This window comes from Carya illinoinensis, chromosome 4, assembly GCF_018687715.1.
Source record: "Carya illinoinensis cultivar Pawnee chromosome 4, C.illinoinensisPawnee_v1, whole genome shotgun sequence".
In the NCBI taxonomy this organism is placed as follows: domain Eukaryota; kingdom Viridiplantae; phylum Streptophyta; class Magnoliopsida; order Fagales; family Juglandaceae; genus Carya; species Carya illinoinensis.
Genome location: NC_056755.1, coordinates 17,938,292 through 17,953,138, shown reverse-complemented (window position 1 = coordinate 17,953,138; position 14,847 = coordinate 17,938,292). Strand labels below are relative to the sequence as shown.

Sequence of the window (14,847 nt, the reverse complement as noted above, 5' to 3'; positions counted from 1 at the left end):
TATCATGGTGAGTCCTAATTGCGTATAGTTCGATATCTACGCTTTACAACTCCATTTTGCTGAGAAGTGTGAGAATAGCTGAGTTGGTGTATAATACTAGTTTGCTAAAGATGTTGTTTAAATTCGGCACTAGTAAACTCACATCCTCCATCTGATTGGAATATTTTAATTTTCTTTCCAAATTGCCCGTTGATATATTTCTCAAAAAGAATAAAATGAGAGAAGAAATGTGATTTATTTCTTAGTGGAATAAGCCACATAAAGCGACAACAATCATCAATGAGACATGCATAATATTTAAACTTATCAACTGAAATTGTGGGAGCTGGACCCCACAAATCACATTATATCTTATCAAAAAGATCATATGATCTATTAGAAGAAGAACAAAATGGAAGATGACTTTGTTTCCCGAGTTGACAACTCTCACACATCTTTACTTTTATTAAGAACTTGTATCAATCCTTGGATTTTTAACTGAGAAACAGTGGCCTCCTATGGGTGTCCAAGTCTTTGGTGCCAAATGCTAAAAGGAACAACCTTATGCCAAACTGAGAAGTGTGTTGTAGGGGCTGTTGGTAACACGTATAGATTACCCCGTTTTCTCCCTTGCATCAATACCTGCCTTGTCTTCCTGTTGAGAATATTGAAGCCAATATGATCAAATTCACAATTTACAGGATGAGTAGATGTGAGTTGGCTAACAGATAATAAATTGCATTCTAACTCATGAACAAGCAGAACATTATCTAAATGTATCTTGGAGGAACCAAGTTGTATAGACATATCACCCATGTGGGTAATAGGCAAAGTATCTCCATTACCAACAAGAACATGATCCTCATCAATATATGGATGCAAGTTACTAAGAATACCTACATCAGATGTCATATGAGCACTAGCCCCCGAATCTGTTGTCTATTCTACATCAGAAACACCATTTTCTATAGTCATGGCAGCAAGAGCTCTAGGAAGATTATTGGCTTGATAAGAATGATTGAAGCGATTCCAACAATGGAGGGCATCATGGCCACTTTTATTGTAGATCTGACAGTAAACATCTTTATTTTGTTCTTTAAAACTATTAGAGTGTAAAGTTTGACCAGAGGAAGAAGATGTACGAGGTGTTCCATTTGATTGGGGGAAACCTTTGCCTTTAGAGGTGAACTGGCCATTAATGTTACGCCCATTTTTATGACTGTGAGAGGACAAATTTTTGGGATTATTATGGCCAAAAAATGCAACATAATTATTAGAGTCATGGGTGACCGGTGCAAAACTGCAAGTGCACAGTATCGTAGTTTTATAGTAAAGTAATAAGAAGAGTATCGTCCTCAGGGATTGGTACCTTACTCTTGCCAAATACCAAAATTATGCTAATCTCAATTCTATCTAGAGGAATCGCTAAGGTTTTTATAGTAGCAAATAAAACTAGATCAACTCAAAAGAAATAAGCAAAGAAAGTAAAACTGATGTTTGAAGATCAAATTCAATAGGGAAGAAAACTTCTAGGAAATCGATTTCACCATAATTCTTCACTATGCTTTTCTCATCCAGCTAATTTAACTTAAACCTCTTTTATCTATTAGCAAATCTCTAATTCATCCAAAAGCCTCTTTCGATAGTCAATTGAAATTGATTCTAGTTTATCAATTCACACAAGAGTATGCAAATTAAATAATCAAGAACGCAATAAGACCAATGATTTAATTACTACACAGGTTCATACAAGTCTTTCGATCTCTATACTTACCTATGCTGAAATATCCAAGATCTACCCTATGATTCCCTCTTTCGATAGCAAATCACAAGATTAATAATCATCTAATCAATGGCCAGTTAATTAGAAGCATTAAACTCAGAATAAATCAGATAAACAAAGAGAGAATTGCATTAAATTAGCATGGACAAACAAGCATAGTTCGGAATTAGGTTACATCGTTTTCCTAGAAAGAAGAAAATTTAGCTCATACTAGAATTGGAATTCAACATAAACGAATTCACCATAATTGTTCTGAGAAGATGGGAAGAAGAAAATAAACACTGAAAAATCCTCCTTGCAGCCTCAACTGGTCGTCAAAAGCTCAAGAGAACGATTCAACGCCTTTCTCCCGTCCGTGCTCGTGTATGAATCCAACGTACGTGCAATAAATTGGAATTCCGTCTCCAAAACAAATGATTTGAATCCCTCTAGCTATGTTTTTCTCTCCCAAAGAGTGTTCTCCAGTCAAAAACCGCGGCTCTAGAGTGAAGAATGGCCTTTTATATGGTCCCACGGCGGAAAACCTAAAATCTGTCAAAATACGATGTTCGCTCGAGCGGGGTGTCGAGCGCGAGTCGAGCGTTCGACTCTGCCTGATTTCGCTCGAGCGTCCTATCGAGCGCACATCGAGCGTTCGACTCTGCCTGATTTCGCTCGAGCGGCCAATGTCTCCGCTCGAGCGATCTTCGTTTTTCAGCAACCTGCTCGAGCTCCCTGTCGAGCGGCAGTCGAGCGTTTGAATCTGCCTGAATTCGCTCGAGCGGCCAAGAGCCTCCGCTCGAGCGAACTTGTAAAATCTGCAATATGAAATTTTGCAAGCCATCAATGGGCATGTAGAGTAATGCAAGTCTCATAACTCTTTAACAAAGGTATGATCTCTCCATATGAGGGCATTGGAGGTTTTAACATAGAAGTGGTGAAGGGTTAATATTTTCCACCAAGACTATTCAATTGAGAAAAGATTTTAGTTTTGTCACTCACTGGGCTTCCAATGGTAGCTAGGCTATCACAAACATTTTTAAATTGTCTGAGATAGTCATTGAGAGATGTGGAAGCATCCTTATGCATGTAAGTTAATTGTTGTGTAAGTTGAAACTCATGCTCTTGAGAAGCTTGAGAATATGCCTCCTTGAGAGCAGTCCAAACTTGAACTAAGGTCTCTAAGCCAATCACCAATCCAAGTGCCTCTTCGGATAGAATCCTTATGATCCATCCACGAAGAAGTCGATCAACTTTCTTCCATTTTTTATATTTAGGATTTACATCCTGTTTACCATCACTGGAGCCTTCTGGAACAAGTAATAAAAGAGAAGGAACTAAAAGTTCCCCTGTTAGATATCCGGCAAGGTCTTGACTTTCTGCAAAGCCAAGAACTTGCTCTCTCCACAATGGATAGTTATTGGGCTTGAGTTTTAATGTAACAGAATTCCCAACATTCAAGGAAGCAGAAGAATGATAGCTTTGCACAAGTTTCTCGTGAATCACTTTCACTCTACATGAGAATTCTTGTTTGATTACACAATTCAGATAAGATGTTTTGAATAATAATGATTAAAATATTGTTATAATATAATTTTTTAATATTAGTTTTGTTTTGAGATTTGAAAACGTTGAATTGTTTATTATATTTTGTTTGGAGATTTGAAAAGATTATAATGATAAGTTGAGATGAGATGAGATGAGATAGATTAGATTTTCTTAACCAAATGGGCTTATTTACATAGTCAATAATGGAGGGCCAAGATATACATTTATAAGGTTGTGTATACATTTACACAATTAGTGGGATTTATAAGGTTGTGTATACATTTACATATAAGTACATCACAATTAGTGAGATTTGACACAATTACAATTAAAGTCACATAGTCACGTAGTATGCGGCATAATTTGCTACTGCAGACTCTACTTCTTCATGTAGAATCTGAATGCTACATAGTCAATAATTGTGGGTTAAGATTTGTAGAGTCAGTTACAGGAGGGCTAAGGTGTGTAGAGTCGGCTGCTTTAATAACTTGTAGAGTAGAATCAACTACTTCAATAGCTTCAATAGACTATAGGGGCTCCCACCCCCATCAAACCTTGTATCTTGTAACCCTTTTCATCTATAAATGTCTATCTCAAGGTCTAGGGAATCATGGGCATAGCAAGTATTCAAGGTTTGCGATGGGGCTAGCCTTGTGGTTTCTTAGCACCAAAAAAGCAGTTGATTTTTATACTTCATTACCTTGCTTTATTTGGTCAATGGTAATTAATTAATGAATGAGGCCGCTAAACTTCAAAACAAATTGATTGATAAAAAAAAAAAATAAAAGCATATACGTACGTACAACGTAATCGACCTTAATTAAATATATACACACATTATTTTATTATCTGTCCATTTTAAAATATATACAAAATAACTTATTTGTTTTTAAATAGATCAAACCTTTCTTCTTTCACTTCACACAAACTAATTAACATCTAATCCATCTGTGTGTTAGATCAGAGAAGAGAATGGAACGAAACGAAGATTAGATTATGCCAATATTGGAGACAGGCCAGGCTGCAATTTGGCAACTCTTATTTGCCTTTGCCGACTCCATGGCATTGAAATGTGCTGTGGAGCTTCGCATTGCTGACATTATACACTCTCATGACATCCCAGTTACTTTGAACCAAATAGCCTCTGAGATTGATTCTCCTACTTCTCCTGATATCCCTTACCTCGCACGAATCATGAGGTCACTTGTCCACAAAAAGATCTTCACTGAAACTCATTTGCCAGATGGCTGTGACACACTCTACGGATCAACTGAGACGTCGAGATGGCTTTTGCATGATGCTGAGCTGAGCCTAGTGCCAATGGTGATAATGGAGAACAATCCATGGCAATTGGCGCCATGGCATTGCTTGAGCCAATGTGTCAAAGAAGGTGGCATTGCGTTTTAGAAAGCACATGGTTGTGAGATGTGGGACTTTGCAGCAAAAAATCCTGAATTCAACAAGATCTTCAACGATGCCATGGCATGCATGACCAAGATCGTGATGGGGGTAGTCCTTACGGAGTACAAAGATGGGTTTAATTCCATTGGATCATTGGTGGACATAGGAGGTGGGACGGGAGAAATGATAGCTAAGATCATTAAAGCACACGACGGGAGAAATGATAGCTAAGATCATTAAAGCACACCAACATATCAAAGCTATTAACTTTGATCTCCCCAAGGGGTCTCCCATGTTGTTGCCACTGCACCACTCCGCCAAGGGGTCTCCCATGTTGGAGGGAACATGTTTAAGGCCATTCCTAGTGCTGATGCAATTTTCATGAAGGTATGCATTTAGAGGTCTCTTTGTCTGTTTCATCCTCTTTGGAATTCAAAGGAAAATTTTTCAACTTATAAGCTGGAATGTCATGACCATACCACTTGCTATGGCCCATTAATATCCAAAAAAAAAAACATCAAAACATCGTTACTTTTTAATGCTTGCCATATCGAAGCCTTACACTACACATATTTTTCTAACTAATATGTGAATTATCATTTTTGTTATTCTATTTAAAGACACACAACCTTTTTTAGTCTTGCAATAAAAAATGTGTTTACACACCGACTTATAAGTTGTAAAAATAATTTATATGCTATGTTGGTGCAGTGTGTGCTACACGATTGGAGCGACGAACATTGCATCAAAACTCTGAAGAATTGCAAGAAAGCAATACCACCAAAGAGTGGAAAGGTTATAATTGTGGATATTGTTCTGGAGAAAGAAAATGATGACTTGTATCAAGAGACACGAATGGTATTCGACTTGTTGATGATGGCACACACCACTGGCGGAACGGAGAGGACTGAACTTGAATGGAAGCAATTGTTGACGGATGCTGGCTTTCCTCGCTACAAAATTATCAAAATCCCATGTGATAACAATGTATATGATCATTGATGCCATCTATACCATCCATCATTGAGGCGTATCCAGACATGTGATAACAATAATATTCATACAAAAATTAGTAACTATGGCTATATATGATCATGTATTATTAATAATTTGGTTTAGTTTAATATATAATATATTTATATATATATATATATATGCTTGGTTTGAATCTCACCTAAACTGAACTTAAATAGATTTACAGATCATCTTCTCGTTTGTTTTTGTTTGGCCATCATATACTTCAACGATATATTGATGTTTCTCTTTATGGCCAGGCCATTTCCTTGTAGTACTGTAGAATAAAGCTGTAATCCACAAGCATTATTATGCCATTGGAGCAATATTGGGCTTTTGCAGCGCTAAAAAATGTTGCAAATGATACATAAAAATGTTGCAATATCTCAATTGCAGCGTTTTTTAGTTCCTTGCACGTTCGACGATATAAGCCTTTCTTTTTTGATCAATTGCAATGATATCATAAAAACGTTGTAATTGATATCAATTGCAACATTTTTTTTCATTGCAAATTATATTGCAACACGTTGGAAATGGGTTATGACATTCGCATTAGAAACACCGCTTTTGAGTAATTCCAACGATTTTAATCCTTGCAAAAGCTCAAAATAGCGTTGCAATTACCCCATATCAAAAGCAACGTTTGCCTACTTCATTGTATTTAATATTTTTTGCAAGGACTAAAATCGCTGCAAAAGGTTAAAAAGCGCTGCAAATAACCCATATAGCAACACTCGCTTCTTCATTGTATTTAGTATTTTTTGCAAGGACTAAAATCGCTGTAAAAGGTCAAAAAGCCCTGTAAATACCCCATATCAAAAGCAACGCTTACTTCCTTTGTTGTATTTAATATTTTTTGCAATGACTAAAATCGCTGCAAAAGGTCAAAAAGCGCTGTAAATACCCTACATCAGAAGCAGCGTTTGCTTCTTTTGTTGCAGTTAATCTTTTTTCCAAGCACTAAAATCGCTGGAATAGATGAATTGCGATGAGTTTTGAACGATTTGCAAAAATTAAAAATCGCTGGAAATACCCAATTACAAAATTTAAAAAAAAAATAAAATACTACTGAAACGGTAGTAGCTTTTTTACACTTTCATATAATCTGCAAGACATTCATACATTCATCCAAATCCACTTGCACATTGTTTAAACTAACAACTGACCATTCCTTACAAGTGAAATGGAGCTCTTACATGAATTATATGTTTAGTACATTCAGTATACAACAAACAAAAATATCACTACAACATGTAAGGGCTTTTATGGCGACCAATTGTCGCCACAATTAGTCCCAAAACTGTGGGAACCGGTCTTAAGCCACAGTTTTGGACTCGTAGAACACACGCCAGAATGTAGGCATGACACTCGCTCAATTTCTCGCCGCAAGTTTCATCGCCGAATATTTGGCCCTGACTACGGCGGATTTGGCCGCCGATATTGATCATAAAAATGCTGCCGTGTCTACCTATCCACCCAATCGAGATAATCGCCGCAGAGCCATTCGACCTAGCCGCGAGCATGTGTTCTTCGTAGGGCACAAACCCATCTCGACCGTTATGTTCTTCGTCGAGTCCATTATGCATCTCGGTGATTTCGAATCGCAAGTTAATCTTGCTATAGTTTTCCACTCGCGACAGTAAACTCCAGGTTCGTATATGCTAAAACCCATACTCAGCGTTTTGTGAAATCGTAGGGGATCTGGATTTGGTTTCCTGATTTGTGTATTTCGACCCAATAGGGCTGATTTTGCTGTCGATTAATGTTTGTTATCAGTACGATTATCTACTAGGGAAATTAGTTATTTTTATTGGGAGGAACATTGAAAACTCAATCTGTTTTAAAACACACGCTTTCCTCAATCTGAAATTTCAATGGTACTTTACTCTCAAATGTCCACTTTTGGACCAGTTCATATGTATATCTGTCCTGATCAATTCGATCATGGTTTCATGTGACTGCAACTGGTTTTGCACACATATATATATATATACATATATATTTTCAGTATTTTTCCTATATATTCATCATGTAACCAAATTGAATTTTGTCCATTAATATATCACCACATATAACCCAAACTAATTTAGCTTGAAAGTCAGTAACACAATATATACAAACTGAAAGCAATATGCCATAAGAAGTGCCAGATAGAAATTAATCCCTCAAATATATGAGTTTGATACTTGGTTTAGCAATCCCACATTTAATCCATACTTGGAATTTCAACATGCCAACAGTCACTATCTGATCTACACCTAGAAGTACATACTCCCACTGAGAAAATCTTAGTTGAATGGGAGTTGTAAGGGGTCTTGGCTAGCACAACCAAATTAGCATTGCCCTGAAAATCTGGTGAATTGACCTGTTGCAATACAAAAATAAAATAAACTCAGAGCATTTTGTACAGATTAATAACCACCAATTTATATACTACTGCATGGGCATAATATATACAACTGAAAACTACTACTATTTTCCTAATCCATATTATGATGGAGAAGCAGCAGTAAGTTCTTCATGATCTCAACTATAACATCATAGAATTAGCCAAAAATAGTAGCTGTAAGTCAATGTTCATATGTAATTTAAAAACTATTATGAACATGGCTTTGTGTATTATTTCGAGATCCATACTTTTAGTAATAATAAAAAAAAAATCTTTACCTACAACATGCTTATGCTTATTCTAGTAAGAGATAACACTTGTTTTGACATTAAAATATGTAAGGAAAAAAATCCTTTCTCCTTATTTAATCTAAGTTTCTCAGCATCCACTTTAAGTTAGGTAAACTAGAATTAGGTTCTGGTTCAGATTAATATAGTTAGGAGATTTCGAATCTCAATATTGCAACATAGATAAATAATTTCCAATGTACCTACACACAAAAATAGTTAGTGTTTGCAGTGTATATAAAACAAGTACCATAACTATTACAAGCTGGACTTCTAGAGACAAGATTGATTTCCATTGTACAAGGGTTGTATACTTTATGTTTTCTACTGCAACTAATCTCCAAATGTTTTACCAACTATCAACTTGCAAATAAAGCATTCTAAATTTCACCTTCTAACTATGCCTATCCTTATAAAAATCTGTCCCTTCTTATGAGATATCCAAGTCTTTGAACATCTCCCTATCCATAGAGATTCAATTAATATGGCAAGAATTTATTATGCATCACTAAACGAAACTGTTTACCTGCAGGTCCTTCACCCTCTCCATCAAGAGTAGATTTCCCACATAGGACTGATCAAAAGTATAGTAGTAGTAAATTCATCTGGTTGTCATAGCTTCATTAAAAGTGTAGCAAAAGTTGTGGTCAAAACTCAAAAGTAGTTCCTGCTGGCATGTTGTTGTCTAAGGAATGGTTTAAGTCTCTCTTTGAGACTCTAATTCTGTCTCCACTCTAGAAATTCGATTGTTTACACGTTCCTCATACTCCCGCATATGTTCCCTCATAGCCATGAAACCACCTTGAATCTCTTCAAGCCGATTTTGGTAATACTCTGCATTTTTCCTATTTTTTGCATTTTCCTCAGCAAGACGTTCATACTCCTCAGTCGGTACTCCAAGCAGTTTAGAAGATTCGGGCATAACAGAGTGTCCCAATCCTCTGTAATACCCTGACACCTCTCTAAAAGTGGTTGTTGCAGCTTTGTGTGACCCTCAACCTCTTTGGCATTCATCATTTGAACCATCTTATTCTATGGAATTTAAAACCAACCCATTTTCATTATACAACTTATAATGATTCTCTAACATTATATATTACTTTTCAAGAATCAGAAACACTATATGGTATAAATTATACTGGTTTTCAGATAGTACTTATATAAAAACAAGGGAAGCTCACATAGTTCTCTTCTGTAGTTGGTGTGATAAATCTCCCCCTTTTACTCGACCAATGCACATCTTTGTAGAAATCTATCAGATTCTTGTCCTTCTACAAAACTCATTGGCAAACTAGTCACATTACCATGTTATCTTGCATTTCAAATGATATCTATAAATACTAATTCACTAACATTAAGTCCATGGTAATACCTTTCTTTCCATTAGTACAACAAACGACGTCCTTCTGCTTATGTGGTTGACCTTTTGTTTATGCCTATTTTCTTTGTTTTGGTCAGACATTTTCTGCAATTAAACAGTCACATCTTCAAGTTCTAAATATATACATTGATTACATGGATATGGGACAGTACAGGGGGAGATTGATATATTTAGAACTTGGTTTGTGGTTTACATTGCAAACCAAGTTCCAAGTTCTTATTCAATAAATCTCCCCCTATATTGTCCCATATCTAGAAAATATAACCAGCTATATTTGTTTTTTCTTTGACCACACTGTTGCATATAGAATAACTACCTTCTGCGAGTCATGCACTTTCCCTATGGCATGTTAACAGCAGTTTATAGAAGAAGAAAATTCAGCTGTAACAGTTGGCACATCGTATATAAGTCCTCATTCAGCAGTTTAAAAAGATTTTCATCTACTATTACATCTCATTGTTATACGAGGTTGCAACTATCTAAGACAATTGTTCTTTATGTTTAAAATGAATAAAATGTACAAAACTCAGTACAACTAGTTTATTGTACAGGGATATTTTACATCCTTACCTTAAATTCATCACTTGCCCACCGATGGCATAGCCACTCCCAAACTGGCCGTTCTATCAACGTGCCTCCATGCGCTAGTGCCTCTTCATGTGTTGCATAAGTCAAATATTTACGATGTAGCTTGTAATGAAATGCATTATAAGCACGAGATAGCTGACTTGTAACTGTGCGACGATGTTTTTTCTTGGTCCAATCCAAGACAAAGTCAGCCTATCAATGCACAGCTAGTTAAACACCTATGTACCATATTACTGTCTTAATAACCCAGGTACCATTATGCATAGTGTTGTAGCTACAAAGTTTGTTATTTAAAAGAGCCTATTGTTCCATCATATTCCTTCACTATCCCAATTAAATTATTTGAGCCACTATACAGTAGTTTATAAAAAAGTTCCATGTGTTTTAATACCACTGCATGCAGAACTCGGCTTTACAGCCCATAGTAACATTATAGATTGTGTTAAAAGAGCATGCTGTTCAATCATTTATTCCTTCACTCATACCACTGATTTTGAGCCACTATACATATTTATATAATAGTTCCTTATGTGTTAAAACCACTGCATGCACCCTTTACAGTCCATAGTAACATTATATGAGGGTGTGTAAAAAGATCTTCACGCATGACATATATTGCGTATGACATATGTCTTAAACTACCATTACCAAATATTAGCCACTCTACCTTAGCTATGATTCACACGTATGCCTATAATGAACTGGTCCTCTAACTTACTAACATTTCATAAGTGAAGCATCCTGATTTAGTCTCCAATACCTCTACACAATAAATGGTTCCTCTACCTCTACACAGCATGCTGATTTACCATGGACCAAATAAAATTGTATATGTTTCAGTTAATCTAAAATGCAATTATATCAATCATTAAAGTTACAAACCATACTCGAACACACTCAATAAGTTCCTCTTTTGAGTTTCCGTCAACGGCACTCCAGCTAACATGCCTCATTTCTGCATAGTGCTGCATGATCCACGTAACTCTCGTTGTGTAGACTGTTCTATTGTTGCATGATGGGCCTATCTTCCCATCTTTGATATCCAATGTTATCTTCCCGTATTTGCGCAACCTCTCAAACTCCGTCCCCTTTGCTACTCCCCTAAAATGTGTACTAATACTGTCTTCTACATTAAAACAGTAGAACAAACAGTCATACATTACATCCACATATATGGTTATAACAGTTAATCAAACCTGACAGTCCTTGTGTTAATGAAAAGGTTCACAAGTATCAACCACCTATTATACTTACCGCAGGCTGTTGTATTCATCTCTATAGGAGTACATGGAGGAGGCAACTCAACTGAAAATGGGTCATCTAGAGGTTGAGTGGAGTCATCAGAGTGAACCTCAGCTTCATCTCTCAAAGTCCAAGCTGCTGGTGCTACCTGCGGCTGTCGTAATGTAGCAGGCAACACTCGTCCTCGGCCTCTCCATCTCTGAGTGATTCATTTCTTTTGCAGAAGTTACCTTGGAGTGTGATACAGTTTACTTAAAACAACAAGTTAAAGGAAGACCATGAAACCACTACTTGGCATATTTTGATAAGAAAATAAACTACAATATTCTCTACTCTGTAGTTGTGGAAAATGAAGTTTCTGAAACTAAAAAGGAACATTAAAAATTTGTACTCAAGCTGACCTTAGTATGATGAAGTGGATTTTTTGAAGTCTTACCAAGTTAGAAGTAAAAGCTTGAAGCAGATTAATGGTTTGCAGAAATCATCCCCCCAGCAGAAATGGAGAATTCCAGACACAGTGTGGCTCCCTGTCTTGGATAGCTTCTTTGTAGTTGTTGATTAATGAAGGATATACTTTGAAGCATTGGTATTGAAAACCAATTCTTCCGCCTATACCTATTTCCCTCTCCCGCGCAAGTGCAGCCGTAGTCCTCTCAAAGCATGGGCTGCCATACTGTAGTGATAGGATTTGTTGTATCTATACTGAACATTAGATGACAGCTGAAGCCAGTAGCTAGCCATCATGACCAGTATATAGAATTATGTTTAATTCAGATTAATTCTATCCTTGTTGTATAACACTTGGGTTGTTGTGGGGAACCAGTACCATGTGTATTTAGAATAGCATCACTGGATATGCAATACTCACACAGGTTGTAAGAAAACTTGTCAGTTCTTACAAACTGCATGTATAATCTCAATGAAATTTAGGAATTTCATCGGATTTGTAAAATATTATTAGAAACAATTTCCCCTAGTTTCATTGCATCAGTAAAATTTTATATATATTAAATGCAGCAAAATGAAAGTGTTAATTAAATTTGGTATTGCAGATGATATATTCAGTTACAATTAGGAACAAAAATAAAATGGATAATGCGAGAGGGGCCAAATCCTCCAATTCTATGGATTCATGCATGGTTCTCATTTTAACTTGGCAATATGAAGTACTCATCGATCATCAACATTGATAATAATGATATTATGTACATTCTTATATTTATTTATATATATATATAAAGCTAGCATTAGTATTCCTCATAGTATTCAATAGCTTGTCTTAGTTAGTACTCAAGTCTGATAACAATCGTTAAGATCAACTATATATATATATATATATATATTCTAGATTCTATCAACAATTTATAAGATCAACTTATACAATCGTACTCATGTACGCAAATATGACTCATATTCTATATACACTCTTATATATATAGTGTATATATACATTCATATGTAATTATATATATAAGAATGTATATATCAACTATATACTTATATATATATATATATATCTATATATATTATAGTATATTTCTTTGCAAACATATAAACTTGGCCTTAGTATTCATCACCACGTGTACAAACTCCATAAGGTTACCCATTAATTGTTATAAACTTGCAATTTTGTACAATCGAATACAAAACTCACATACGGTACTAACTACATTTTCCACTGTCATTTCTGATACAGTTGACCTTTCTACAACCTTCACAAAGATGCACAACCAGATGTAATGTTACATGCCTCAATTCATTATAACCATTGACCACAGCATGGTGGTCATATCTCCAATGTACACAAGAAATAATGGTCCTTGAACAAAACACAGTCTCTTCACTTGGTTCTTCATTAAAGGCCTTCACAGTATCAACTAGTTGGTTCATCATTATTGGTTCTTCTTCAATATTCCTTGGGGCTGAATTAATTGATGCAGAATTGCAGCTCATGGGGAGAGTCCGTGCATCCTCGCTGGACTCCTTTGCATTTTTATTGTAGACAACCTTCACAATAAACTCAACCTCATCACATTCTATTATATAAAAACCTATTATAATGGCTAGATGTAAGAAACACAAATAAATGAAAAACCTTGCAAATATTGTAAATCAGAATGTGCTTTTCAAGCTTAGTTTTCCAAGTATCAGTCTCTACCTACAAAGGTTAGCTAGTAACAACAACTTTGAAAAAGCCAAAATTGTTACCAAAACTCGGAGCATTTTTTTTTTTTTTTTGAAAATGGAACTTTCATTAAACATGCTGATAACAACTCAGAGATTACAATCGATCGAATGCACACTGGGCATTCTTCAACATTGTATACATCACTGACTAAAGATAGAGCAGACTTTGCTACTTCATGGGCAGCTCTGTTTGCATCACAGTAGGTGTGATTTGCTTGCCAACTTCCAATGTTTGCCAACATGTCCCTTGCATCTTCCACTAGTAGACCACCCAGGCTCCAATTCTCTTCCTTCCCAAGAAGTAGGTTGATGACTTTCATGGAGTCACCTTCTAGAATAATCTGGTTCAGCCCCAACTCCCTGCAAAAAATGGCTGCAGTTACTAGACCAAGTCTTCTGCATCAAATGGACTTCCTGCACTAGATCTTCTTGCTCGTTGCGCGCCAACAACTCTGCCTTGGTAGTCTCGGACAAGAATTCCCAATCCCACGTGCCCTGTTTCCTTGTTTAATGTTGCATCCCAATTGACTTTGTATACTCCTTAAGCTGGATGTTTCCAGGTTTGTGTAGTTTGGTTTGCATTCTGTTGACATCCTTGTTGGGACAGTTTGGCTTCTTTGTAAGCAATGGCTTCTGACTTAGCTCCCTGTACCAGTTCCCTTGGATGCTTAAACCCTTTTCCATGTACTAGTTCATTTCTCCTAGTCCACAACCCCCTCATCATAATTGCACATTCCTCTAGCTTAGTTTTATCAAGTTTATGAATCAGCCTAGACCAGATTTTTGAGAAGGGGTCATCATGGTACGACATTTTTTGGATTTTAACACAACCCTGACTCCATACATCTCTAGCTGCTGGACAACCCCAAAGAACATGGCCAGAAGTTTCGGGTTCAAGGTTACAGATGGGGCACACACTCTTCTCTATTATTTTCCTCCTTTTCAGGTTTACAAGGGTAGGAAGGGCTTCTTTGCATGCTCTCCAAATAAAGTGTTTGACTGCAGGGATCACCTCCATCTTCCAAAGACTCTTCCACATGTTAGCTTCCACTTGCCTATTCGAACTCTC

General features: G+C 36.3%; 1 pseudogene; it reads left to right on the top strand.

Moving 5' to 3' along the window:
- Positions 1-4,285: 4,285 nt before the first annotated feature.
- On the top strand, positions 4,286-5,736 carry LOC122306310 (annotated as a pseudogene).
- The last annotated feature ends 9,111 nt before the right edge of the window (positions 5,737-14,847 follow it).